The sequence below is a fragment of the Cervus elaphus genome, chromosome 30, assembly GCF_910594005.1.
Source record: "Cervus elaphus chromosome 30, mCerEla1.1, whole genome shotgun sequence".
NCBI classification, from domain to species: Eukaryota; Metazoa; Chordata; class Mammalia; order Artiodactyla; family Cervidae; genus Cervus; species Cervus elaphus.
In genome coordinates, this window is record NC_057844.1 from 53,677,877 (window position 1) to 53,705,246 (window position 27,370).

Genomic DNA, 27,370 nt, shown 5'->3' on the forward strand with positions numbered 1-27,370 from the left:
ACAGCACATTTTTGTTTCCCCTAGCTGCTCAGTGGTACTGTAGGCTGGGTTTTGACATTTGCATGAATTTTGTGCATCACTAAGTTTCTTAGGGTTACCATCACAAAGGACCACAAATTGGGTGACTTAAAACACCAATGTTTTAAGAAATTCATTCTCTCGCCAATCTAGAGGCCAGGAAATCTGAAATCAAGCTGTCAGCAGGGCTAGTTTCCCCCAGAGGCTGAGGGAGAAGTCCTGTGCTGCTCTCTTAGGTTCTTGGGGCTGCTGGCAACCATTGACTTTCTCTGCCTTGTAGATACATGTGTGTATGTGAGTGCTAAGTCACTTCAGTCATGTCCAACTCTTTGTGACCCTATGAACTGTAGCCTGCCAGGCTCCTCTGTCTATGGGGATTCTTCAGGCAAGAATACTGGAGTGGGTTGCCATGCTCTGCTCCAGGGGATCTTCCTGACCTAGGGATCGAACCCATGTCTCCTGTATTGCAGGCAGATTCTTTACCACTAGTGCCAGCTGGGAAGCCCCTGATGACTTATATGGGGAGGGAATCTAGAAAAGAGAGAATGTAGGTATATCTATGGCTGATTCACTTTCCTGTGTAACTGAAACTAACATAATATTGTAAATCAACCTACTCCAATAAAGAGCAAAAAATAAGAAAAAATGGGTCTGGAATGTAAAACAATACATAGACAAACATATTTAAAATAAATATATATTTCAGTAAGACTTAGATAAAAGGACTCTCAAACATTTAGATAGATTCAACTTTTGAAAAAAGAATGATACTTACTGAGTTTGTAATGTTTCCCTTAAGAAAGTAGTGGCTCATTTTGTATTTTAAATTAGTCATCAGAGGAAAAGAATTCTATGTTTTCTGGCATCCAGTCTTTTAAGGCATTACTGTCTGCATCTCTTCTATTAAACTAGGACATAGAGAGGGAGGCGACATTATACATAATAAGCTGCTCGCCATCCAACTACGAGATCCTTTCTCGTGTATTTCTGAGGGGTGAGATTGTATGGCTGCCTGCAAATATCTCAACTTGCCGCACTGTTTGAACATTGCTATTACCTTTCTGAACTTCAGATCTAGCTCTTGGATTTGTTCTCGCCAGCTCCTTAAGGTTTCTTCTGCACCAGTTGGGTTGGTATTTAGGAATCTGGATGAATACGCTCACTATCTAATACAAAGTGACATAAAACACTCCTGCCACGAACTCCACCACATAACCATACCCCGCTGTACTCCTGTGATTCATTCGGTACTAGATTAATAGCATTTATGTTATTCACAGATCTCAGTTGACCTTGATTTGCTAGAAACTCCCTCCTTTTTATCTCTGTTCTATACTGCGGAGGTTTTGTCCCACACAAACAATGGTTCTTTTGTACATCAAAGCACACGCACCCCGATACAACATCTCAAGTTTTAATTTTCCTTGCATGCATAATATGTATCCCTGCTCTGTTCAAACTCTGTTACTTCTTACCTATGTTTAATTGATGGGTAATAGAATTTTCTATTTACTTTGCCAAAGAAAAGTACTTAAAAATTAACCTTTCAGTGCCTGAATAATAAAAAAGACTGAAGCTTTTGAATGAAAATGTTTACAAAAAATGATTTCTCCTCTTTTTCAAATTTAGGAAATTCAGAGAAAAGCAGAGATCAGGTCTCACATATCTCTATTTGTCCAGCATCTCTCAAGTAACAGTCTTTATTTGTTTTGGAAAACAAAAGAGTTTTACACTCACTGAAATCTATATTTAGGTTGAGTATTAAATATATATGTATATACACACACACACACACACACACACACACAATCTTTCTTCGAGAATGATACAGACATTGAAGGAAGGTTTGTGGGCAATAACTAAGAGTTTAATTCAGTGAGTCAATTCTGCCATTCCTTTTCAAACTTCTTTGAAAAGTCTTTATCAAAAACCAAACAGATATGCACAAAACAGAAAGCAAAATCTAAAAACAGAATTCTCATAACCTAGGAGTTTACTCTGTAACATGGATCTTCCCTACTGTCAATAAGATACCTTAATTATAAAGCACTCCCTTTGATTAGCTTACTTTTTAGTAATCAGTGAACAATTACCTGGTATTTAGTAGTTCTGTGTAAAATATTTGTTTTCTAGCAATTACTCTATTGGCAACAGTAGGTGGGTAAAATCTTTTAAAATCTTCTTTCAAGGAGTCCAGTTCAGAGTGTTCAGCCTCTTGTTTTTACTTGTGAATTCAAATTTTTATTGAATTCAAAAATTAATTGAATGTATCTATTGTTCTAGTATGTTACTTCTCCATGAGAAGGCATAACATAGCTATTTCTGACAGCAAGATGTGTAGTGAGAATTGTCTACCTTACTTAAGAAAAAGGATCAAATTCTCCAATTTTAGTGTGACAGATATCACCTGGGCAACCTTTTCCAAATGTAGATTCCTGGGTCCCATCTTGAGAAATGCTGACTTAGTAGTTGTGGAGAAAAGGACCCAAGTCCTTATTTTAAGGAAGCAGCTCTGTTGATTCCAGTTTTCTGGCCTCAGATCATACTTTGAGAAACATTATTTTAAAATCTTACGGAGCAAAGAGCTTAGTTCTTCTTTTTTATTGCTTTCATTTTATTGATATATAATTGCCTTACAATGTTGTATTAGTTTCTCTTGTACAATGAAGTGAATCAGCCACATGTTTACATATATCCTCTCTCTTTTGGACTTCCTTCCCACATGCTCCCTCATCCACCCATCTAGCTAAACTCCCTGTGTTTTATAGCAGGTTCCCATAGAGTAAAATAATTCAGAAAGAGAAAAACAAATATCACAAAAGAGATATGATAAAAGAGAAAATCATATATTAATGCATATATGTGCAATCTAGAAAGATGGTACAGGTGAACCTATTTCCAGGGCAGAAATACAGATGCAGGTATAGCGAACGAACATGTGGACGTAGGGGAGGGGAAGAGAAGGATGGGATGAATTGGGGAGATTGGATTGATATATATATACACTACCGTATATAAAACAGCTTAGTTGTATTGCTGGGAAACTTTGGAGTCTGAAGGTTTGAAGGATGAAATGGAAATGTTTTCTGGAATGCTAATATTGTACCTAGAGATGCAACAAAGATGCATAAAATATGTAAATTAGGTAGAGGAAATATTTCACAGGTCTGGCTTAATACTTTGCCTAAAGTAGGAAGGGAGAACCCTTACAGGGATAGGTGTCAAGGATAATACAGGTTGCCAAGTATTGGCTGAGCTGACAGTGGTAGGGCATTTTCCTTTTTCTCTCTGTTGGGCTTATTTAAAATGAGCTGGGCCCCATGATTACTCATGCGAAAGACTGGGACAGGCTAAAACTCCTCCATGGGAATAAAATTATTCACTCAACCATCTATACTTGTTTTTGTGTTTAAGTCTTCCCATAATTGTGCCATGTAAATACTTTGGAAATGAAATGATTGAAATCACTAGACAGTTCTTATCTCCTCCAGGGATAAATTGCTCATTTCCCCAGATGAATAGATATGGGCTACTCATAGCCTGGATTAACACAATTAGTATAGTGCCTACTTTAAAATTAAATCATATAGTTAATTGTTTTTTATCTATATTTGGCTTTAGTTAATTACATGAGATAATATGTGTGAAAGTGCCTGGCACAGAATCTGGCATATGCTTATACTTAGATCCAATTACCTATTTAGCATCTCCTCTTAGATAACTTGCAACTACCTCAAACTCGTGTAAGTCAGATTGAACCATCTTCTCTGTCCCCTCTCCAAAGTTTCTCTAAACCAACCAGTGACTCAAGCCAGAAACATTTGTTTCATCCTTAGGATTCTTCTCCCCTCCAAGTTTGATAAACTACAAGTCTTATTGATACATACAAATCATTCATGTCATTCATTTATTCCTCAGTGAAACAGTTATGACTTTTATGAAGTTTCTGGGCAGGTTATTTGACCTCAATGTCCAATGAGTTTAGAGAAGTAGATGGGTAAGCTTTTTCAAATATTTCAAACGGTACAAGAAATAGAGAGGCTCAGTGTGTAAGGGGCAGGAAGGGGCATCCAGACCATGAAGGGTCCTTTAATAAGCCATGTTAAGAGTTTTTGAAATTTTATCCTGAGAACAATGGAAAATGTTTGAAGTTTAAAGTGAGAGAGTGACATCAGATTGGAGTTTTACAAAGAATGCTCCCTTCCTTCCTCTGATTCCATCTGTCACAACACAAGACTAGATCCCAAGCATTTCTCCCAAGGAGTATTCACATCTAGTCTCCTCCTTTCTCCTCTCAAAAGCTTGCTACACACAGTAACCAAACAAACAGAGAAAAACTGACAAGCACAAGCCCTAGAAATCTGATGCTATCACTCTCGTTTCGAATCTTTTAATGATTTCCCAATGCCCCCAGGATATGATCCAAACCCTTTGACGGGTGTTCCAAGGTTTAGGGTTCCTGTTTGCCTTTCCAGCCTCTTCTCTCACCACCTTCCCTCTCACACGCTCCAGATACACTGAACTTCTTTCAGTTATTCTAACGAACCGTGCTTTCTCATCCAGACCTTCCTGCTCTCCATGCCCAGGCACCGATCCTGCCCAGCCCACCTTGGGCAGCCAATTCAAGCTTCACTTCTATAAATTTTGACTGTGAGATCTCCTGCTACTGATCGCCATCTTTCTCAGTTGTAACATTTATCACGTTTCGCTGCTGGTCCTGGTCGGTACTCCAACCACAGTTCCTCATATGGCCCTTGCCACCCAGCAGGCTCTCAAGAAGCTGGCAGATTCTTAGTACATACCCTGGAGAACAAATGAATGAGCTAATACCTATTAGCTTCCTTCCTTTTGCTTTTTACATCATGTCTTCCTTCAAGAGTTCACTGGGGAAAGGAATGTCTCCACAATGGCATACCAGCTTTGTGTTTAGATGACAAATGTTACCATGTTTGGAATGACGGTTTGCTGTTGTTCAGTTGCTCAGTCGTGTCTGACTGTTTGTGACCCCATGGACTGCAGCATGCCAGGCTTCCCTGTCCTTCACTATATCCCGGAGTTTGCTCAAACTCGGGTCCATTGACTCAATGATGTCGTCCAACCATCTCATTCTCTATTGCTCTCTTCTCCTTCCATCAATCTTTCCCAGTCTCAGGATCTTTTCCAATGAGTTGGCTCTCCACATCTGGTGGCCAAATATTAGAGCTTTAGCATCAGTCCTTCCAATGAATATTCAGGGTTGATTTCCTTTAGGATTGACTGTTTTTAACTTCTTGCAGTCCAAGGGACTCTCAAGAGTCTTCTACAGCACCACAATTTGAATACATCAGTTTTTCAGCACTCAGCTTTCTTTATGGTCCAACTCTCATATCCATACCTGACTACTGGAAAAACCATAGCTTTGACTATAGAGAATAATGGTAACCAAGTTAAGTTTTAGACAGAGATGTGAGATATGATCAATTCTGGCAAACAAGGAAAGGCTTAAGGGAAATTATTTCTAATCTAAAAGAGGGATGCTAAATTATTGTTGTATAAAATCAATTTAATCATTTGCTTAAGGTTTTTACTTATTCCTTTCACAATCATAATAATATTTCAAACATGCTTTATATTTTATAAAGTGCTTTTCAGACCCCTAATCCCATTATCCTAACAACCCTATATCATTATTACTCAGCTCCTGCATTAGGAAATTGAGGCCTCACAAAAAGAGATGGTTTCAGTCCCTGGGTCGGGAAGATTTCCTGGAGAATGACATGGCAACCCACTCCAGTATTCTTGCCTGGAGAACCCCATGCACAGAGGATCCTGGCAGGCTAGAGTCCATAGCGTTGCAGAGTCAGACAGGACTAAAGGACTTAGCAGGCAATGAAGCAAAGTGACTGTCCAGCATAGGCGGTAGACCACGGCTTAAACCCACATCCTGACTTCAGATCCGGAGTTCTGCTATCTGTTCTTCTTCCCTAAACATCTGAAATGAAAGTCAAAGTAGTTGGTTACTTCTGAGAATGGTTTCACATGCATCATTATTGTATTTTTAAAATAATTTTATTTATGTATTTACTTATGACTGTGCTGGGTCTTTATTGCTGGGAGGTCTTTTCTCTAGTTGCAATGAGCAGGGCTGTTCTCTAGTTGTGGTGCATGGGCTTTTCCTTGCAGGGACTTCTCTCGTGGAGCGCAGGCTCTAGGGCAAGCAGGCTTCAGTAGTTGTGACACGTGGGCTCCGCAGTTGCAGTTTCTGGGCTCTAGAGCACCGGTCAGTAAGCTGGGCTTAGCGAGCAACAGTGCATGGGCTTGGCTCCTCAGTGGGATGTGGGATCTTCCTGGACCAGGAATCAAACCTGTGTCCCCCGCATTGTCAGGGTGATTCTTTACCACTGAGCCATCAGGGAAGCCTGCATCATTATTTAATTCAGTAAAAGTTGAAACAAATGGAAGGAAAGGAAAAACAAGAGGTAATATAGTGCTTTGGCTGGGAATGGAACCCATTTCTGCAACATTTGCCTGTAGAAGGAGCCGTGGCAGTGTGGCTGTGTGCCCCACCTCATGGATCTGGTTCTCACCAGGCAGGTTATCACCTGAGGAAGAAACGCTAAAACGGGGAGGCTTCCAGCTGCTGTCAGAGTTTTCAATCTTTAATAGCCAATCAGTCAACAGAAGATAGAGATTCAACCGGGCCCTTAATGAGATGAATGGAAAGCTAGAAGGCAGAGGTTAAAAAAAACAATTAGGAAATAAAGAGATAATTCTGGTCTTGATGAAGCTGCTAATCTTTGAAGGAAATATATAAGCTTTCAAAACCTCTACTGACGTGATGAGAATAGGTCTAAGTTAATTAAGAACAAATGACTTATGAAGAATCTATGCCATCAGTTCTCAACCTCGGCTGCACATTAGAACTTAAAATTAATTCTTTAAAAATTCAGTTGTCCAGACTGCAGCCCAAACCAATTAAATCAGAGTCTCTAAAGGTGGAACTCAGGCATCAAGAGTTTAAAAAACTCCTGGTTACTCCAAGTAATTCCAGTGTTTAGGCAAAGCTGAAGTGTGAGAAACAGTGCCCAGAATCCTCTTCTCTGCTAATTTAAAAGGAGTCCAACTGAGGCTCAGGTTCAAGGCATGGGTCAGGAAGATCCCCTGAAGAAGGGAATGGCCACCCACTCCAGTATTCTTGCCTGGAGAATCCCATGGACAGAGAAGCCTGGTAGGCTACAGTCCGTGGGGTTGCAAAGAGTCGGACACAACTGAAGCTACTTAGCACGCACACAAGCACGCATTCCATTCTTATTTTTATGATCCCTTATGTAGTATTTTTGCTCCCCTGGTGGTTGAGGACATGACTGAACGACTAACACACACACACACACACATGCAGTATTTCAGATAATTTTAAGAAGTGCTGAGAAATTTCCAAACTGTTGAACCAAAAGTTCATTTAAATCTACTTTAAGTGACCATGTTACAACCTACATCCACTTGGATGTGTTAGTCGCTCAGTCGTGTCTGTCTGTTTTTGACCCCATGGACTGTAGCCCATCAGGATCCTCTGTCCATGGGATTCTCCAGGCAAAAATATTCGCGTGGGTTGCCATTTCCTTCTCCAGAGGATCTTCCCAATTTAGGGATCAAACCCAGGTCTCCTGGACTGCAGGGAAATTCTTTACTGTCTGAGCCACCAGGGAAGCCTGCACCTATTAGAGCACTCATTAAAGCCCAGCACAAGACTAGCGGCTTTTTCTAATATATCTCATTTAAGCTACTGTCCTCCCTTGTTATCGTGAGGTATTGGTTCCAGGACCTGAGGTGGATATCAAAAGCCATCGATACTCCATACTCAAGTTCCAAGGTGGGCCCTCTGCATCCAGGATTCTGCATCCACAGATTCATCCAAGGGAGGGGAGAGTGGTGCTGTCGTATTTATTGAAAAACATCCGAATACGAATGGGACCCCTGCAGTTCACACCTGTGTTGTTCAAGGGTCAATTGAAACTGAATTCTCACAACCCTAAGGTTTCATTATTATTTTGTTTGGTAATGAATAAGCTGAGGTTCGAAAATACACTACCTGCTTAAATTCATATAGCTCTCAAGAAGTAGCAGAGACAGAATTTGAACTTTCTGCCTGACTTTATGGTTATTAGTTTTTAAACCATGATGCATATTCATCAGAGGAGAGAAGAGATGATATTAAAGCAAGTAACAGCAAACCTTGTATCCAGATAGGCTGGGCCTTGCTGGGACTCACTTTACAGCTAGAGAACATAGATTTAAGTTTCATTTCTGCTACTACTTTCAAAACCTTTAAAATTTTAATTTTTAGGCTTCAGCTTCTTAATAAAAAATGGAGGATGATGCTATTTACAAATTTTATGTATTTTTTATATACATGCTTGTTCTAATTGAAAAATTTAGAGTTCAAAGATGCTTTTAGAGAAAAGTAAATCTCTTTTCAGTCCCTATCCCCCAGCCACTGGTTTCCTCCTGAAATAGTGGTCTGGAGATTTTATTATATTCCAACAGGGAGAATGAAATGACTGTGATTGAGTTACACTCTTCAAGACTAATATATCCTAGTGCTGGGGAGAGAATTAGCGAAATATGGACTGTTAGCACAGTAAGTGGTGCCAGTGATTAAGGATCCACCTGCCAATGCAGGAGATGCAAGAGACATGGGTTCCACCACTCTGTTGGGAAGAACCCCTGGAGTAGGAAATGGCAACCCACTCCAGTATTCTCACTTGGAAAATCCCATGGATAGAGGAAGCCTGGTGGGCTACAGTACATGGGGTCTCAAAAGAGTCGGACATAACTGAGCATGTGCACACACGCATACCAGAATAGATGTTGGGCCATAATCACTGGATAGGTAAACAAGAATGCTGCCATGGTTAAGATGACTTGTCACTTATTTAAGCAATGTCTTAACTGATTGCAATTTCCAAACTTTTGCTAATTTGGTGCTGTTGCCCTGATGATCTTTATGTAGATATCTTTTTGCACACACATAGTTCTTTCCATTGGATGAATTGCTGGAGGTGGAGTTTCCATAAGTATGTGCATGTAAATTTTGATAGATATTGCTGTTGCTTTCCATGAAATTTGGATTCATTTGCACACCACCAGGAATAATTGAATTCCTGATTCACTGTACGCTTGGATCACTATACATCATAAAACTTTTTAAACTTTGCTAATCTGGTGTGTAAAAACTGGAATTTCAGTATAGCTTAACTAGCATCTTAAAATTATTCTTTATTGAAGATTTTTTCATATTTTTAGGAGATATTTGTATTTACTCTTTAGTGGCTTACTGTTTCCAAACTTTGCTTACATTTTGTTGGTCTTACTGACATTTAGAAGCTCCTGGTATTAGAGAAATTATACTTTTTTTTACATGAATTGCAAATTTTATTCTCAGTTTGTTTTGGGCATCTTACTTACTTTCTTATTTTTCTCCTTAAATATTGTCTCTCTGATTACTAGACAGATTTCAGGTTAAAAGCTTTAACTCTACTATGGACAAATACATATATGGAAATATTTTCTGCAAGTTTTTTTGGTATCAACTAAATATTCAGTGGCCCACATATATGTTTAACCATCCACATCCATAAAATCTCTAGTTATCTTTCTGTAAGATGAAGTTTCAAACTTAGTTTAATATTTTTTTGATTTAAAGTTATTTATTTATTATAACTCTAACTTGGATTATAGTCTTTTTTTAAAGATGGGTTTCCCTGGTAGCTCAGATAGTAAAGAATCCACCTGCAATGTGGGAGACCTGGGTTCAGTCCCTGGATTGGGAAGATCTCCTGGAGGAGGGCATGGCAACTTATTCCAGTATTCTTGCTTGGACAATCCCCATGGACAGAGGAGCCTGGTGGGTTATAATCCACGGGATCACAAAGAGTTGGGGACAGGACTGAGCACACAGCACAAGCCCAGATCCTAAATTAGTTCCTTACCACCATAGGTATGATGACTCAAAAACATTTCCACAAACCATTTTGCATCACATCACATAATAAATAAGTTTACCTAATGTTTTCATCTCTCTACTTCTTGTGAGTATGCAGCTTATTCCAAGAATGCTACATTTTCTTTTTTCTTTTACTTAATGACCCCTTCCTTCACCCATTTCTCCCATTCCTCATACCCTGTTTCTACTCTGACCACCATCAATCTATTCTTTGCATCTATGTGTTTGTTTTTTTCTGTGTTTTTTATTTGTTTTGTTTTTTAGATTATACTTATAAGACAGCTGATATTTCTATTTTCTGATGGACTTATTTCACTTAGTATAATGCCCTTCAGGTTTATCTATGTTGTTGTAAATGGCAAGATTTCCTTATTTTTTATAACTGAATAATATTCTACTGTGTGCGTGTGCATGTGTGTGTGTGTGTGTTGTATATCTATAGCTCAGATTTTATTTATACAGTTATCCATGGATAGACACTTAGGCTCTTTATGTTGGCTATTGTAAATAATGCTGTAATAAACATAAGAATGCATATATCTTTTTAATATGTTTTAGTGTTTTCACTTTCTTCAGATAAATACCCAGAAGTAGAATTGCTGGATCACACAGTAGATCTGAAAAATGGCTCAGGGGGTAAAGTGTTTGCCTGCAAGGTGGAAGATCTGGGTTTGATCCCTGAGACCTGGATTCAGTCCCTGGGTCAGAAAGATCCCCTGGAGAAGGAAATGGCAACCCACTCCAGTACTCTTGTCTGGAAAATCCCATGGACGGAGAAGCCTGATGCAGGCTACAGTCCATGGGGTCACAAAGAGTCAGACACAACTGAGCGACTTCACTTTCACTTTTCACAGTAGATCTATTTTTAATTTTTTAAGGAAACTCCATTCTCTTTTCCACAGTGATTGCATCAACTTACTTTCACATCAATAGCGTAGAAGTGTTCCTTTTTCTCCACATCTTCACCAACACCTTATTTATTGTCTTTTTTGATAATATCCATTCTAACAGGCATGAAGTGAAAAAAAAACAAGTTTTGCTCTCGCAAAATCTTGTGAATACTTGGTCCTGAAAGTCTGAACAGGTAGAAGAGTTTTCGCAATGCCAAGTTTGTTTTTGTCTTAAGACACTTGGCTGGGAAACATAAACTGAATTCTAACTAAACAGTCCTTGCGATTTCATAGCAGTATTTTGCAAGTTCTGCTAGTGAGTCCTGTGACTGTAATTCCCAAAGTTTAATGTATCTTGTTTCGGCCTTGAGACTTCAATAGCAATGCCAGGTCATCCAGTTCAGCTAACACTATTGTGCTGTGATGTGCTAAGTCACTTCAGTCATGTTCCACTCTTTGCGACCCTATGGACTGTAGCCTGCCAGGTTTATCTGTCCATGGGACTCTCCAGGCAAGAATATTGGAGTGGGTTGCCATTCTCTTCTCCAGTGGATCTTCCTGACCCAGGAATTGAACCTGTGTCTCTTAGGTCTCTTGCATTGGCAGGTGGGTTCTTTACCACTAGTGCCACCTGGGAACACCATTGCAGTTGGCATATTAACATTTTGTAACCAGCCTCACTCCGTGCCAACATTCCAAAAGGACAACCTAAATAAATACTTATTTGCCTGAATAAATCCTGTGTTAACTTCTGCAAATGAAGCCTGAATGTTTTCGAAGTCAACTTGGTGAGTAATAAAAATACTCTTATCAACGTGGAGCATATGCTGTAATCCCAGTGTCATTGTTTTGGAAAGTACTTAGATTATGGCTAAATAGTCCTTTCCGTTTGTAAGGAGCCTCTGTGCAATCTTGTGAGAGTTCTGCCATCTTTGCATGTTCTGACTTGCCATGAAGTAAAGAACTTCCCCCATAGCTAACCAAACTTTCTTGATTTCTGACTGCTCTAAGCTTTAGAGTGCTGTTTCTTAGAGATGTATTTGTTTCAGTTGAAATTATTCCTTTTTGCATCACATATGCCAACACCTCTATTCCAGGGAGCAGCATTTTTTCTCTTTTTAAAAAAATATGTTTACTTGATTGTACTTTGGGGACAAACGGAAAGTTTGAGGTTAGTAGTAACTTAACCTCATTAGTTTGTGCAGATATTTAATTTGGGGGAAGTATCCTGAAATGTATTTGCCACATTTTAATATTTTGCTGTATTGCTGCAACAGGTCCAGTCAGAACCTATCAGAAGTAAACTTGAATTTCATGACCAGATAGGAGGAGAGCACCGTCTGCTCTTCATTTATTTGATGCTTCATAACTTTGAGGAGCGCATTCTGCTATCTGCCCATTAACCCGCCCAAGTGTTTTTTGCTGTTTGTTTATTTTGACTTGATTGGTTTTATATTTTTGTCCTTTTAGGAAGAATCAGAAAGGAGTGATTGATGGTTTTGGTGACTTGGTCCAAGTCCAAAATAAAACAGGTTTATGGGATGGAGAGGGACTAGAGGATGAGGATAGCTAGTGTGTTCAGGGAAATGTAGGCTATCTGAGGAGAGACATGGATTTCTGAGGAAGTTGGCCGTGTAAAGACTCGAGGAAAAGCCTTCCTAGGCAGAGGAATAGCTCGGGCAAGGTGCTAAGGTAAAATTGAGTTTGGTGCATTCAGATGGAAGATGGCGGTCTCAGGACAGACATCAGCTCTCAGCAGCAGCATCAGTGTCCCTATGAACCCATTGCTGATCGCCACTGCTGTGAGCTAGGGGTGCGGAGCTGCCATTTTGGCTCCGCAGTGACGGGAGCTGTCACTACAGAAGAAGAGAGAAAGAAAATGGTGGATGCCAAATTGTAGCCACTCTTGGGGACTTTTCTTTTGCTGAGGAATTTAAAATGGGTTGCTGAGACTTCCATGGTGGTCCAGTGGTTGAGAATCCACCTTTCAATTCAGGGGACACAGAATCAAATGCTGATTGGGGGAACTAAGTTTCCACATGCCAGGAATCAGCTAAGTCTGTGCGCCGTAACTAGAGAAGCCCATGAGCTGCAATGAAGACCCAGCTCAGCGCCCCAAAGTAAAAAACCAAATTGGTTACACTTTCTCAAGTGGCATAGAATCAGAGAATTCTCATGAGCCTATTTTTATCTCCAGGCTGTGTTGTCTGGAAAGCAAAGATTATATAAGCAAGAGTCATTAAAGAGGACTTCTGTATTTGTTGAAAAACTGTTGTCAAGAGCTTTATATACAAATATGTATATAACAATCCTAGATGATATTATTAATGTTTATTATTTTAATCAAGCCACTGATGTGCTCCCACTTCTGTGTTCAAAGGATTGACATAGGTGATTGTGTTTCCTGTTTTAGCCCTACCTCTCAGGATGCTCACAGATGAATTTCCCTCTCAGTTATATTTTTGGAATATTTGCATCTTCCTCAATAATTAGTTTTTATTTCATAATTTCATTTCTTAATCATTGTGAAGATGTCTTTTTCTGTTGTTCTTTCAAGCTTTTTAAAAAAAAAATTGAGAAAGATGAAGGACGTTTTAAGGTAACACAATATGGTATTGCAAATGTCCTAAGTATTTTCCATATTGTGCAATATGGCACAGATTTTTCTACATGTCACTAACCTTTTCCTTTGAAATATTTCTCATTCTTAGATAGGAAAAAAGAGAAATTCAAATAAAGTTTAAGTTTTTCTTTGCCTCTTGCCCTTTTTTCTCAACTAGGGCATTTTGATAAGTGAGTGCTTTTAGAAAAATTATACAGCCTTAGGGAGGTTAAAGGTGTTTGAAGTATGAGAAAGTTGTTAACTGAGTAAAAAGGTTGACAGGAAGTTCTGAACTAGAAATTAGCACATTTGCTCCAAATATTTCCTCTAATATATTTAGAATAAAAATTTCTTTAATGTGACATTGAATTCTATTTTTTCCAAACCATTCTTTTCTTTTAAAAACTCCTGGTATAGCGTGTGATATTGTTTTCCCTAAATGTAGTATTTATTACCTCTCATATTATTCATTAATTAATAACCAGTAAACTTGATGGCATAGGAAAATATTACTATTTCTTAAAATTTCAGATGTGTTAAGATAAAATTGCTAAATAAGTACTAGGAGGTATGCACATTGTATTATGTCGCATTTAAAGACATCTTCATAGATGGGATGACCTTACTTGTTGACTTTGCACTTAAACTTATTGTTTTTAAACTCAAGTGGGAATTTATTTTCCTTATTGAGAAAATCTCAGGGCACAGTCTTGCTATAGTTTCTAAATAATAGTTTGAATAATTTTTACAGTATGAATAACTAGCTTAGAATATACATTTTTCTTTCTCCAAGTTTTCAGACTGAGCTAGTACATTTTCTTTCTCCAGTTCAGTAAATCTCAAAAAGACAATGTTATACTATATAACCTATTAATTTATTGATGGAAAACTCCAGATCTAAGTTACTAGTTTATATTTGTAATGAATGTGCTTAATTTGGGATTATTGCCTAAAGGAATTAATGAGCAAAAGAAATAATCTTAAAATCTTAAAAACTCTGACACTTTCAGGCCTGGTTCTTCTTCTTTTTTTAAAAAAATGTAGATATCATCTTTTTTTTTGGACTGTGCTGTGTGATATGTGGGCTCTTATTTTCCCAACCAGGGATCAGACCCATGCCTCCTACAATGCAAGCAGGGAGCCGCAACCACTGGACTTCTAGGGAAGTCTCCAGGCTTGGTATTACATTTTTGTTCATTACAAATTATAATTTCACCTGATTATAATATTCTCCAGAATATTTCCCTTACAGTCTGAAGCATAGTTGACCAACGACTTAAGCTACCTGAATGTGACTTTCAGGTTTTATAATCAAACTACAACCCTACAGTCTTGTGATAGATCTGGTGTGGGCATTCTGTCTCTGATCAGCTTCATATGTATGCTAAAAATGTCTGAAGTGATCTGAGATAGGTTTTATACTGAGTCTTGCCTTGTACAAATTTATTCTAAACTTGACAGATCTCTTTAGAGTGTTACTATGTAAAATGGAGACATACTGTAAGTCACCTAAAGCCACAAGTGTCTTCAGTTAGGCATTAAACATTTAAGGGTAACTTTTAAGAACTTTGCAGTGTATATATTCTTAATGTTATAAAAATTGGCACTATATATGAACATGAACCAATTTGTGCATGTCTACGAAGCATGTTATAGCAGTTCCCTTGAGGTAGAATTCTCTTGAAAACCAGCAAGTAGTATTCTTTTTGAGTTATATGTTACAATTAGAAAGTTACATGTTCAGCTTAGATGCACTAAACAAACTCAAGAAACCTTGAGTGTTTCCTGAAAGTAAATCTGAGCCACAAACCTAGGTTATGATCCACCCTCTTTTAGAATATGCTCCATCTTAGAACACAGCACCATAATCTGTCAACATTTTTTTTCAGTTTGAGATCGGGAATCTTCCTTGTTTTTCATATTAGGGACTTTATGAATGATCAGGTCAACTGACAATTTTAACAGGTGGAAGGAAGTTATAGTTGCCAACTGAGAGGTTTTTATAGATGGAATCAGCTCCCAGTATACTGACACAAGGATACAACGAACTCCAGGGATTGGTTTCAGTATTTTGGAAGAGCTTTTGTGATTTGGGAGATTGCTGTTTGTGCTGGCCAAAGCAGGATTTGAAAATTTTACATTAAAACATATATTTCAGAGTTCATTTTCCATCTGAATGAAATCATTAACTCTGATTTCTCTTCTACAAAGTGAAGGAGTTAAACTGAATGCATTCTCAAGTCTATGTGAGTTCTAAACTTAAAGATTTTAAATATAATGTGGCTCCCATTGCAGTCTTAAAATTTTTAAGATATGGTGCTCTTTTAAAAATGTTTGGTGTATAATTGCTTTACAATGGTGTGTTAGGTTCTGCTGTACAACATGTGAACCAGTGATGTAGTAGATTTTCTTATTTTTTAATTGGAGGATCATTACTTTACAATGTTGTGCTGGTTTCTGCCGTACATCAACATGAATCAGTCACAGGTATACACATGTCCCCAGGAGGATTTTGTTCTAAGATCTTCATGAATTCCCCAGTTCTTGGATATGGAAATACATCATGTTTCCTAAGTGTAGCTTTATGATATAAGTTACCATCTCATCAATATTAGCTGAAATTTTATATCTCATTTAATAAATATAACAAAAAGTTGAGTGTGTGTGATGACTGGTAGAGAAAAAGAAAGATTTATTCAGATAGGAGTGCTGGACTGTTTTCTAGATCTCAAATCTGGCTTTGCATGACTTTGATCTTGGGAACTGAGAAAAAGAAGATATTGAGTCTCAAGCTGTATCTTAGATCCATTGATTCAGAATCTGACAGGTAGGTAAGTACCCAGAGAGCTGTAGTTTTAAAAAGCTATGTTTCTGGGACTTCCCTGGTTGTTCAGTGGTTAGAAGTCTGCCTGCCAATGTGGGGAACACGGCTCAGCAGTAAAGAATCTGCCTGGCAATTCAGGAAATGCAGGAGACTCGGATTCATCCCTGGGTTGGAAAGATCCCCTGCAGGAGGGAATGGCTACCCACTCCAGTATACTTGTCTGGAGAATCTCCTGAACATATGAGCCTGGTGGGCTACAGTCCATGGGATCGCAAAGAGTCAGACACGACTGAGCGCACATATATAGTATACATTTTTATTCCTGACTTCATTTGATATATTATCTTTAGCTGACTTTTGCATGGACTGATCCAATATCTATACTATTTTGAAGGGGTATTATCTGTTTTCACATGACAGGATAAATTATCCCAATAACTGTGAATATAAATACAATAAAAGAAGGTTGGGCTTATCACTCTAAAATACAAATATTCAATAAAATTCTAAGGGCTTGTCTATTTATTTATTTTTTGGAGATAAGTGCTAATTTCAAATAGCAGTATAATGGTGGCTCAGAAGGTAAAGAATTTGCCTGCAATATGGGAGACCTGGGTTCAATCCCTGGGTTGGGAAGATTCCCCTGGAGAAGGGAAAGGCTACCCATTCCAGTATTCTGGCCTTGCGAATTCCATGGACTGTATAGTCCGTGCAGACACAAAGAGTTGGACACAACCGAGCGACTTTCACTTTCAAGGTGTTTGCTTGTGACAACCTAACGTCTAAAAGAATGTCCAGCCCGTAGGAGAGGCTGAATAATGGAATGACTTTATGGAATGACTTAATATGTTTGAATGGAGTTTTGACAATGAATACTGTTTTGAAAGGATTTTTAAAAATTCCATTTTTGTTTGTTCAACGATTTTGGGGGGATGATTTACCTGAATGACTGAACAACAGCAACAACTTGAATGACTAGGGGTGTGCCTGGCCTCAGGGACCTCAGAGACTAAAATAATGTTGGGTCTGCTCTTGTCACTCTGCTTGTCTCTGTTCGTCGGCCACATTCTCCCTCTTACAGGTGTGCTTCCTTTATTTGGTGAGAGCAGGAGGTCATGGCCAACAGGCTGCTTTAGGTTAGTGACCCCCATGGAAAGAGGGAGCACCTCCCTATGCCAGTGGCCATATACAATATCCCAGAGAAGAAGTCTTATTAGCCTGGGTTGGGTCACATGTCCATTCTTGGACAAAGCATGATGTCCAAGGAGACTCGTTACTGGCCAGAGCTGAGTTACATGCTACTTCTGTGACTAAAGGTGTGTGTGATATATGCGACTAATGAACTGTGATTAGCAGCTGGAGCCACACAGAGTGGGGAGCAGGGAGATAATTTATTTATGTATTTATAGATTTATTATTATTATTTTTTTACTATATATGCCTGGCAGGTATTTGCCATATCAAAGAATATTTGTTACATAAATGAATGGACCTATTAAGCTTACAAGACTCGGTTCCTCCCACTACCTTCCCTTCTAAATACCTCTCGTTTGAAAGGACAGACACGGTGGCTTTCTCACCGTTCCCCAAGTATGACAGCCATCTGCAGCCTGTGCAGTCATTCCCTGAAGAAGCAGGAGTGTTGCTGCAAGAATGTTGAAGATGAGACTAGGCAAACAAAATAAATGGTATCTGCAACACAGCTTCCTGTTTACTGGGGTCTGATCTACAGGGTGGTCTTCCTGCTCTGACTGCACTCAGTGAACTGGAAAGACACGTAAACCAACAAATAGCAGTTCAAAAAGGAGGTTCCTAGAGGGAAACGTTCAAGGTGCCATGCTCAAAGGGCCCCACTTATCTTGGGGAAGATTGGAACCCCTTCTCAGAGAAGATGCCATAAGGAGTGAATTGGAGTTGGCAGGGAGGGTTGTGTGTAGCACTCAATAAATATTTGTTGAATGAATGGATGAAAGAAGATTGAGATAGCATTTGAGTCAGAGTGATCAGTTTATTCAAAGGCACAGACTGTGAATGGCTGTCGTATTTGGGGAATGGCGAGAAAGTCATTGTGTCTGTCCTTTCAAATGAGAGGTATTTAGAAGGGAAGGTAGTGGGACGAACTGAGTCTTGTGAGCCTACTATGACCATTCATTTATGTAACAAATATTTTTTGATATGGCAAATACCTGCCAGGCACATGTAATTAAAAAAAATACATTTAAAACAATGAGATTGAATTTTATTTGGTATGTGAGAAGGAAGAGTCATGTGATCAGATTTGAGTTTTAGAAAGAAAATTCTGGCATCCATATGTAAATATATCTTTCCAAGGAAAGGGAAGATATTTACTCATTCATTCACTTTTACCATTTATTTATTCCACTCTAGCTTGCTCATGTCTCTGAGTCTTTTGACTCTTCTTTACTATTAACCATGATAGCTGTGATGTTTCTGTTCATTCAGTGAGGGCTGTCACTTTCTTCCCAGAGCCAGCCTAGCCATGGATTGGTATTGTCTCCGCAGGTCTTGACAGGGGTGAAGTGCTCTGTCACAGAAGGCTCCTGACATCATAGAAACTCTTTCTAGTCCAGTTGTATGTCCTGCTCCTACTGATGTGGTACCCAGAATTCCACTGTACGCCTCCAGTTTCTGCTGGTACATCATGGGGTCTTGCGGCAATATTAAGGTTTTATCTCTTCGCTTGTTAGAAGATCTATACTTCTTCATTAGGATTTTATTTTGACTTAGTCCTTAGTCCTTGTCTGGTGGGCAGGAGGTTGGAGGAGATCAAGAATGCTGTGTGTGTGTGTGTGTGTGTGCATGTGCATGTGTGATCTTGTAAGGCAGAAGTTCCTTTATAACTTTTAAGAAAGGGAGGTCTGTCACTACTGATGACGTATTTAAAATCATTTAAAAATCAAACGGACAAACTGTGGCTCAGGCATCCAAAATAGAGCCATGGATAGATATGGCCATTATTGGATATGTTTTCAGACTTGTTTCTGCATCAATGAGAACTTGACTTTTCTGAACTGTTTCAAATTCAAGGACACCAGCAGCCATTCTCAAAACAATTATCTGCTACCAGCTGCAACCTTATGGTCTGTCTTGAGGTCTCCCTCATTACTATGTGACCAATGCTTGTTTAACAAGCATCCTTACTTCTAGCCTGCTCTTGACAAACAATTTATGAAATTTTGCAGTTTTTTCCTGTGTAAGTCTCCTCCATTTTGTAGTCCAGTGGAACACAATTTAAGTGTTTCTTGAATCTCCTGGCCTAGAGTCCTTGGCTCAAATAAAACTTTATTCTATTCCTTATCATAGATTGTTTAGTGACTATTTGCATTGACACTAGCCTTTAACAGGGAGGAGTGAACCAATTATGCAGGCCCAGACGGAAAATCTTAGAATTTAAGGTTTTTAATGTTTTCACTTAGATATCACCACCCCCTGTCTTACGTTCCCACTCCATCAGAATCAGAGAATCGGAGCCCTGACTTTGGAGTAGTGAATGGCTCCATGTTGAGAATACAGCCTCTCCCGGGGCTTTGCTACTCTTAAATTAAGTTCTGGATTGGATCCTAAATTTTTCTTGCCTTTTGGTTGTGAAAGATGAGAGTCTGTATGTATACAGCTTAAGGAGGCCCCCGACTTGCACAATTACACTTTCATTGGTGATCAATCACAATCACTCTCAGGAGTTTATTGTCTTTCCCCAGAGTATCTATGGATCCCGTCATGCATCCAGATGTCTGATATGCTGCATCGGCCCTGCTCCCCTTGCATGGCACACGGGCCCAGACCTGCACAGGTGAGTTCTGACAGCTGCTCCACTAGCTGTGCTGGGTTCTGTGCGGCCCCAGTGAGGCGGTCCTGATGGCCAGCAGGTCAGCTCTTCATCTCTACGCAATCCCTTCCAAGAGAGTTTGGGATGGACATGTACACACTGCTGTATTTAAAGTGGTCTGTTAGGTAGTTAGAATAGGGAAAAGGAGTCCAGAATGGTGGTGGCTAAAGGACAAGGAAGGGAAAAGCCCGTGAAAATAGAGCAAAGGAAGGTCCGAGGACCGGAGTGAGAACCTCAGGTAAAACAAACAACACTCCTGGCTGGCCCAATTTACATAAGACAGGCCCAGGGACAGAGAAACATATAAAAAGAGGAGCCAAAGCCCTCTTCTCTCTCTCCCATGCCATGGGGCTATCTTCTCTTCGCGTCTTTGGATCGACGTGCCCTCATGCCTCGAAGATGGATTTTCCTGCTATTATCTAAATAAATAGAGCTGTAACACTGAGCTGTAACACTGATTTATTTAAGAGCTATAACACGGTCCGTTCGAGACCTGAGAGCTATAGCACAGTCTGTCCTCCATGAGCTGTGACCCGCCAAGGGGCTTTAATGGCCGTCACTCCAAATTTTTGTTGTGACGAAACAAAGAACCGAGGAGCATACACTCGCCTGACAGGACCTACCATAGAACACAGGTAATTCTGCTCAATGTTATGTGGCAGCCTGGATGGTGGGGTCGGGGGAAGTAGCGGGGAGAATAGATACATGTATATGTATGGCTGAGTCGAACACCTGGGTTCGATCCCTGGGTTGGGAAGATCTCTTGGAGGAGGGCATGGCAACCCACTCCAGTACTCTTGCCTGGGAAATTAAGTTTGAAAAAAAAAAAAAGATCCCTTCCCAGGTAGGATTATATTTATAGTCCTTAAATATTTTATTTAAGCAACAGACCCTTCACGATTTCAAAGACTTTTAGCAGAGAAATCATTAAGTCTGAATTACCGATAGCACTTCTTCCACATGAGTCATTTTGTGACTTTATTATTTCTAACAAAGCCTGAGTTACTATTAAAAAAAACAAAGACTTTATGTCATTCCTTAGCTATTACAAATAATCTTGTATACTCTTCCTTATTTTTACATATATTTCCTTATTTTTTTTGTCATTGTTCAGTTTTAAAGATATGGACATGGAGGCTTTTAGAAATGAAGTGAATTATTCCACAAGTCCACACTTGTGCTTCCTAGAGGCTCTGACCTTTCCAAATCCTACAAGGCCTTGGACTTATTTATGATCTCTTGCAGCCATGTGGCCTTCCCTGGTGGCTCTGATGGTAAAGGATCTGCCTGCAATGTAGGAGACCTGGGTTTAATCCCTGGGTTGAGAAGATCCCCTGGAGAAGGGAATGGCTACTCCAGTATTCTTACAGCCAGATAATTTAGCAGTGTGTCTATAATTCAAGAGCCAAAGGGGAGTGGGAAGGGGGGAAGGAGACAGTGTGAGGCTTTTTGAAATGAATCCAATTACATGCTGTAAAAGAAAAGAAGCTTCATTTTGCCTTGGGCAATGAAATACCTTGGACCCAGGCTGGATACAGGCAGGGGGGAAAAAGACCAAAGGGATGTGAAGAATTCAAGAGATTTACCCCGGGGTAGGGAAGCGATCCTGATGAAGTGGCACTGAAAACCACATTTGTTCTGGGAGCCTGAGACCAGGAAAGACAGAGACGTTTTCTTGGAAAATGTTCAGACGAAGAGTCAGGAAAATGATTGAGGGGGTTGGAGGCACTGATTTAGGAAGCCAGGTAAGGGAATGAAATAGGTTCACCTTGGCTTAGAGACAACAAAGATAGGCCTTGATAACCATCTGCAATTATTTGGATGTATAAATACCAAGGAAGGTAAAGTGCTGCTTGGGGTAGAACAAGGAAAGTATAATTACCTGATAATTAAGGTAATGAAAAGAAACCTGAATATGAAACAATTCCTATTAACAAGAAAGCTCATGGCAGTTCTATTATGAACTCTGTGGCTTTAAAGAACCAATTTTACCAAAGATAGAAACTGTAGAACATAGTTTATTAACTCAAAAGAGAATCTGGTTTTAATGCTATAAATTGTATTGTTGTTGTTTAGTCTCTCAGTCTTGTCTGACTCTCTTGAGACCTTGTGGACTGTAGCCCACCAGGCTCCTCTGTCCACGGGATTTCCCAGACAAGAGTACTGGAGTGGGTTGCCATTTCCTCTGCCAAGAGATCGTCCCAGCCCAGGGATCGAACTCATGTCTCCGCACTGGCAGGCGGATTCTTCACTGCTGAACCACCAGGGCAGCCCCAAACTGCATTGTACCTGAATTTAACTATTATATAAAAGAAAAGAAAAATTCTGCAGGATTGCACTAAGCAGATGACGTGGTTATTCAGGTGGTTGCTAAAGACACCCTTTTTGCCATTTATTCCTGATCCGTGAAGTGACCCTATATGACAGGAAGGCACAGGATGTCCTCTCCAGCAGGAAGGTTCAGTGACCTAAGGAGTGGTTGGCTCCTTGGCCCTGGGTGGGCAGGGCTGTGGTTTCTTCTACATGCCGTGAATAAGCAACCATGAGGAAGGAACTATGCCTTGTCAAACCACGCTGTATCCTTGACGGTAACGTTTAACCTACACCTTCAGATTCAGTCCTTGACATCTGCTTTTTTAAAGTGCAGTCTTTACCTCTTTGTGCATTGTATGCTGTTTTTTTATAAATTGGTTACAAAATTCTCATACGTTGTGAATATTGGCATCTCTTAACTACTACTTACATTTTGAGATGGTGTATAGAATTCCTGATACATGCTTATTTTCACCCATACATAGATACTGATTGATTTGAGAGGAATTTGAGTCCAACAGTATATCTCAAACTTTTTGCAGTGGAAGAGTAGTTTTGTTTTTTAATTTTCAAATTTTTGTGGATGGATGCTTTTTAGAATACAGTAAAATTAATTATGAGAAATGAAATTAAAACTCTCAAGATCTAAAATACAAACCCTAATTTATTTATTTTTTTTTTTAGATTTAACAGACAGAATGAATTTTGTAAATTGTTACAAAGTTTCTAAACACTCTCTGTCCTGTGTTCCACAGACAAGTCTGGGGTTCTACATTCAGTTCTGTCATTTCCTAATCATGTTGCCTGTGGCAGCTCATTGACTCACCCAGAGCATGAGTTTTCTTCCTCCTGAAATGGATCTAATGGCTCCTGGCCTTTCACTCTGGCATGGTGAAGGTTGTGGGGCAGGAAGGGAGGAAGCTTGGCTTGTAACTAGTGAGGTGCTAATTGCATCTTATAGACCACATGGGTGAAATGGTTCCTGTGTGATGTGCTTGAGATAGTTTTTATTTGTTTTTGCAAAGAAGTGACTTTTTCACTGAGTTAAATCTTTCACATTTAAGGAATTTTCTTAAATTCAAAACTACTTAATTTTGAATGCTTTTCCTTAAAGAATACATATATGTATGTATGTATGTATTTTTTGTTTTTTACATTTAACTGGGCAGTGTAATCAGGGAGCCATTAGGTTTCAAGAAGTTATGTGTGTTAGGATAATATTCAGAAATTTTCAATCATACATATTGGCCTCTTGCCCCAGATTCTGATGTAAGCTCTTCTCCCCGAGTGGATATAGTTTTTCAAAGTTCATATGTTATCTCTCTTTCCTAAAATTTTGTGTCTTATAAGTGCATGATAAAACATCAGAAAGGTGGACTTCCCTTGTGGTTCAGTGGTTAAGAATCTGCCTGCCAGTGCTGGGGACATGGGTTCAATCACTGGTCAGGAAAAATTCCACACGTCGTGGGGACAACCAAGCCCACACGTTGCAACTACGGAAGCCCGCACGCCCTACAACTTGTGCTCTGCGGCAAGAGAAGCCACTACAATGAAAAGCCCACACACCTCACCTGGAGAGTAGGCCCTACTCACTACAACTAGAGAAAGCCCAGGCATAGCAAGGAAGACCCAGTGCAGTGATAAATAAATAGAAAGAGAGATACTGTCTACAGCTGATAAAACAAAAAGACGTGTATAAAGAAACATCAGAAGGGCAGAAGGATGGGGCATGGTTGTATGGGTTCAAATAATCTCAGAGGACATTCAACCATGAACCTATTTTGATATTTCACCCACTCAACAGCATAATACAAGATGTTTGTGAGCATGGAATGTCAGGGAACGCTGCCTGTCTTTAATATAATTTAATATCTTAGCAGAAGTTGTTGTTCAGTCATTAAGTCATGTCTGACTCTTTGTGACCCCATGAACTGTAGCCCTCCAGCTCCTCTGTCCATGCGATTTCCCAGGCAAGACTACTGGAGTGAGTTGCCATTTCCTCCTCCAGGGGATCTTCCCGACCCAGGAATCAAATCCTGTTTCCTGCATTGACAGGTGGATTCTTTATTGCTGAGCGACCAGGGAAGCCCTAGGAGCTATCACGTTTTTGTGGTCAGTCTTCCCACTCAGTAGGAATGTGAGTGACTCGATATGGTAGCCTTTCATGAATGTAGGTATGAGGAACACTGACACATAGGATTAAGATAGAAAGACTAGTTTGTAGCAGAGCCAAAAGGTGGAAGCAGCCCAAGTGTGCCCAGTGATGGATGAATGGATAAATGTGATACATATATACAACTTAGTATTTTTCGGCTTTAAAAAGAAAAGAAATCCTGGCACATATGCAGCATGTATGAGCACTGAGGACCCTATGCTAGGTGAAATAAACCAGACACAAAAAGACAAATTACTGTATCATACTACTTATATGAAGTACCTAGAGAAGTCAGGTTAATAGAGATTGAAAGTAGGATGGTGACTGTCAGGGGCTTGGGGAGGGAGCTGTTTAGTGGGTATAGAAGTAGAGTTTCAGGTTTTTTTTTGAAAGATTAAGAGCTCTAGAAATTGGTTGTGCATCAGTGTGAGTGTACTTAATACTGAGCTGCACATTAAAAAATGCCTAAAATGGTACAGGTTATATTATATTTTACCACCATTTTCAAAAAAACTATGATAAATCCTAGGAAATTAAAAATTACTGTGGTCTCCAAATCATTTTATCCCTCTAATTTATGACCTTATATGGTCCATTGCATGATTTTTGAGATGTAATAGCCTTGGTATTGGGCTTCCCTAGTGGCTCAGATGGTAAAGAATCTGCCTGAAATGTGGGAGACCTGGGTTCAATACCTGGGTTGAGAAGATTCCCTTTAGGAGGGCATGGGCTGCAGTCCATGGGGTTGCAAAGAGTCAGATGCAAGTCAGCACAGCACAGCACAACCTTGGTATTAGGACATAGGAATATAATCTGTACAACCAGAAACGTTCTCTCTCCAAATGACCTCATTGCCCATCATCAAGATATAAGTAAGGTTTATGGACAGGTTCAAAGGGACTGCTGGTACTTATCTGTTTGGAACATATAATGTGTAAGTTACTTTTCTCTGATCTTGGCCATGGTAGAGTAAGGACTTTAACTTTTTTCACAAGCCTTTCCTTTCCTCAATGTGTTTTTTCCATTGGTTTTCATTTCTGTCAGTCAGTGTCACCTTGCACTTCGGTCTCATTCCTGCTTGACAAGGTTAAGCCAGGTGATGATCTACAGTTCTGTGCAGCTTTATTTTCCATAGATTTCTCCTGATAACCATAGCGTGAACTCTAGAGTATGTGTTAGGAACTGAAAGGAAGTCAAAGGTTTTTTCATTAGCGTTTGTATTCCTGAATTCAGTAATTTTCTGAGGGGCAAAAATAATGTCAGGGTCCTCCATGAAAAAACACAGTTGAAAGAAAATTTTTTTTTCTTTTTGCCCTACATGAAACAAAATTCAGAGTATAATTATACTAATGACATCTGCCTTTATGCTGTTTCCAAATCAACCTTTTTAGAGTTTCCCTTTATCAGTATAATTAAATGTTCTGCTTTTCTTTGCTCTGATATGTTCTGAGCTACTATGGGAAATTGCTTTGAATAATTTGACTTTAAAGCTTCAGCAAACATTTTAGGAGTATTTGCATTCTGTATCAGGTGTTAAAATAAGGAAAGATAATACTTGCTTTTACTCAATTATTTTGTGTTGGATAGACACAAATATGGCTTCTTTAGTGGCTCAGTGGTAAAGAATCTGCCTGCCAATGCAGAGATGTGGGTTTGATCCCCAGGATGGGAAGATTGCCTGGAGAAGGAAATGGCAACCCATTCCAGTATTCTTGCCTGGGAAATCACATGGACAGAGGAGCCTGACGGACTACAGTCCATGGGGGTCTCTAAAGAGTCAGACGTGACTTAGCGACCACACAACAATAGGCATAAATATGGCCATTGGATTTTTTGATTAAGCTCAGATCATAACAGAAAAATAAATGTAAATGCTCTGGACTAATTATGACTCTTTCTACTGCACAGAAGATGACCAATGGTTAAGTGTTATCTCCTTTCAGAACTCTGTTAACCAGCTCACTTGTCCAACTCGGCTGATACAATATTTTCTTGATATTTGGAGACAGGTGTTCTAAAAAGCCACAGGGATCTTTGTTCTGCTATTTTCAATAACTAGCACCCATGATGAGTAGTTTCCTTAAACCAAAGTCCAAAGCTTTCTATTGGTTTATAGGACCCATACTTTATCCTGAGTTAAGAAGTTCTGAAAGTAAAGCAGCTTTCCAGAGCTCTTATTTGGGGACAGTTAGCAAGATAAAGGTACCACTTATATATCAGAAAGCCAGTTCAGTCATGAAAGAAGATAGCAATTCCTGCTAAGCTCTAGGGGTGGGGCGAGAAAAGAGAGATTAATAACAGGGAGGGGATGGAGAAGAGAAAGTGAAACATGAGGATGAGTTTGTGTGAGGCACAGTCCTTTATAAAGTTCACACATCAAGGAACAGACTTGGGTTCAGTTCTTGGGAGGAGTCAATATGGGAGTTCTTATCTGTCGCATAGAGTTAATGGACATTTTAATAGTTCCTGTTCAGGGTTGGCAATTCTCTGTATCAAAAAAGAATCACATTAGTACACCTGAAACAACCACAGCACTGTTAACTAGCTATCGGTTCAGTTCAGTTCAGTTCAGTTCAGTCGCTCAGTTGTGTCCGACTCTGCAACCCCATGAATCGCAGCATGCCAGGCCTCCCTGTCCATCACCAACTCCCGGAGATTACTCAAACTCATCTCCATGGAGTTGGTGATGCCATCCAGCCATCTCATCCTCTGTCGTCCCCTTCTCCTCCTGCCCCCAAT

General features: G+C 39.5%; 1 long non-coding RNA gene across 1 annotated transcript; it reads left to right on the forward strand.

Annotated features, from left to right (window-relative positions):
• Positions 1–4,998: 4,998 nt before the first annotated feature.
• On the forward strand, positions 4,999–27,370 carry LOC122686871. The gene is made up of 3 exons (XR_006338932.1): positions 4,999–5,110; positions 14,388–14,393; positions 27,329–27,370. It is a non-coding gene; the product is annotated as an uncharacterized LOC122686871 (long non-coding RNA).